The 2,500-nt window shown below is 60.0% G+C and overlaps 1 protein-coding gene across 1 annotated transcript in view; it reads right to left on the bottom strand.

The window, feature by feature from the left end:
• Positions 1-1,151: 1,151 nt before the first annotated feature.
• rnf150b (ring finger protein 150b) overlaps positions 1,152-2,500 on the bottom strand; it is an 11,624-nt gene continuing 10,275 nt past the window's right edge. The window contains exon 6 of the mRNA XM_055156080.1: positions 1,152-2,500. This exon is cut by the window's right edge and continues 291 nt beyond it. The gene's annotated coding sequence lies outside the window, so the exon portion shown is untranslated.

Here is a 2,500-nt window from a genome sequence, read left to right as displayed (position 1 = left end):
TTCGAGTTTTTACACAGAAACTCTCAGAACAGTGTGACTTTTTCAACAGTTTAATACTTTTCACTTCAAAAAACAAAACAAAAATATGAACAAATTAAAATCTGAAAAAAAAACCAGACCCAACCAGACCCGGACCGGATCCGGACGGGAACCGACCCGACCCAGACCAGACCCGGACCGAACCAGACCTGGACCCGGACCAGACCGGACCAGACCCGACCCGACCCGGACCAAACCAGACCTGGACCCGGACCAGACCGGACCAGACCCAGACCAGACCCGGACCCCCGACCCGGACCAGACCCGGACCAGACCCGACCAGACCCGACCCGACCCGGACCCGACCCGGACCAGACCCGGACCGGATCCGACCCGACCGGACCGGATCCGGACCCGACCCGGACCAGACCCGGACCAGACCCGGACCCGACCCGACCAGACCCGGACCAGATGGACCCGGACCAGAGACCAGACCCGACCAGACCCGGACCGACCCAGACCAGACCCGGACCCAAACCAGATGGACCCGGACCAGACCCGGAACCAGACCGACCCGGACCCGACCCGGACCCGACCGGACCCGACAGACCCGGACCAGACCCGACCAGACCCGGACCCGACCCGGACCGGATCCGGACCGGACCAGACCCGGACAGACCCGACCGCAGACCCGACCCAGACCAGACCGGACCCAAACCAGACCCGGACCCCCAGACCCGGACCAGACCAGACCCGGACCAGACCAGACCCGGACCAGACCGACCCGACCCGGACCCGGACCAGACCCGGACCGGATCCGACCCGACCCGGACCTGGACCAGACCCGAACCCGGACCCGGACCAGACCCGGACCCGGACCAGACCCGGACCGGATCCGGACCCGACCCGGACCCGGACCAGACCCGAACCAGACCCAGACCAGACCCGGACCCGGACCAGACCCGGACCCGACCCAGACCAGACCCGGACCCGGACCAGACCCGGACCCGGACCAGACCCGGACCAGACCCGGACCCGGACCCGACCCGGACCGGATCCGGACCGGATCCGGACCCGACCCGGACCGGACCAGACCCGGACCGGACCCAGACCCGGACCAGACCCGGACCCGGACCCGGACCAGACCCGACCCGACCCGGACCCGACCCGACCGATCGGGACTCCTGCTCTCTGTGCTAAGTCCCTCCCACCTCAGAGCATTGCACTAATGAAACTGTACTGTGGGAGTGTGTGGGCGGAGCCTCGTACAGACTGTGGGAGTGTGTGGGCGGAGCCTCGTACAGACTGTGGGAGTGTGTGGGCGGAGCCTCGTACAGACTGTGGGAGTGTGTGGGCGGAGCCTCGTACAGACTGTGGGAGTGTGTGGGCGGAGCCTCGTACAGACTCTGTGGGAGTGTGTGGGCGGAGCCTCGTACAGACTCTGTGGGAGTGTGTGGGCGGAGCCTCGTACAGACTCTGTGGGAGTGTGTGGGCGGAGCCTCGTACAGACTCTGTGGGAGTGTGTGGGCGGAGCCTCGTACAGACTGTGGGAGTGTGGTTTTTAACACTGTGTGAGTTGTTTGATCCTCTCTGTTCAGGTGGATTTGTTTGGTCGTTTATTTCTTGTGTTTTAACACTTTTTGTTTGTAAAGTAACAAACAAACAAACAAACATAAAACAAAGGCTCAGTTGTTCTGTTGAAATCAACTGGACTGGATTTGAGACGTGGGCTTGTGGGCGGAGCCTCGTACAGGCTCATCCTGCTGCCCATAAGGAGATCACTAGATGATTCAAACATGCCCCCCCCGAAAAGCCCCGACCCTGGTCTCTGTGGTGCAGTGGGTTCAGCGTGCGCCCTCCAACCAGCGGCTCACAGCGGCTCACAGCGGCTCACAGCGGCTCACAGCGGCTCGCAGCCTCTCGGAGCCTCTCGGAGCCTCATGGCAGCGGCTCGTGGACACAGAGGAGGGACAAACTGCAGCTGCGTCTGAAGAAGTAAAACTTGGATAAAGGAGCTCATGGTTCCGCGCTCTGTTCACTTTTCCATGACTAAAGTGAATTTTCCAGGACTTTCCAGCACCAACATGTGTAGAACAGATGAGAGTTTAAAGTAAATCTGGAACATTAAATCTTTCCTCTCACTTTATGTTTGGGATTATAGTTTTAAACATTTAAATCCTGTCGTCTGTTTCAACTAAACACGTTCACAGAGAAACAGAACCGACTCATGAGAACAAAACAGAAACACTGGAGCGGAGGGAAACACACAAACATTCCAGGACTTTTCCAGGATTTCCATGAGCGTGGGAACCCTGGGAGCCGAACACGTGACCCGGACGCCATTTTGTGTTTCACACGAGAATCAAACTCTGCGTTTTCTAAAAACATCCAAACGTCTGAGTCTGAAACGAGCGGCGTCCAAACGAAGACGCCGCCGCCGAGACGAGCGTCCAAACGAAGACGCCGCCGCCGAGACGAGCGTCCAAACGAAGACGCCGCCGCAGAGAGTCTGGAGCGACGT

Source organism: Boleophthalmus pectinirostris, unplaced genomic scaffold (genome assembly GCF_026225935.1).
Source record: "Boleophthalmus pectinirostris isolate CB_2022bp ecotype Guang Dong unplaced genomic scaffold, ASM2622593v1 HiC_scaffold_20, whole genome shotgun sequence".
Classification (NCBI taxonomy): Eukaryota; Metazoa; Chordata; class Actinopteri; order Gobiiformes; family Gobiidae; genus Boleophthalmus; species Boleophthalmus pectinirostris.
Note: the sequence above shows the minus strand (reverse complement) of the source record. Positions and strands in the feature narration are given on the sequence as shown.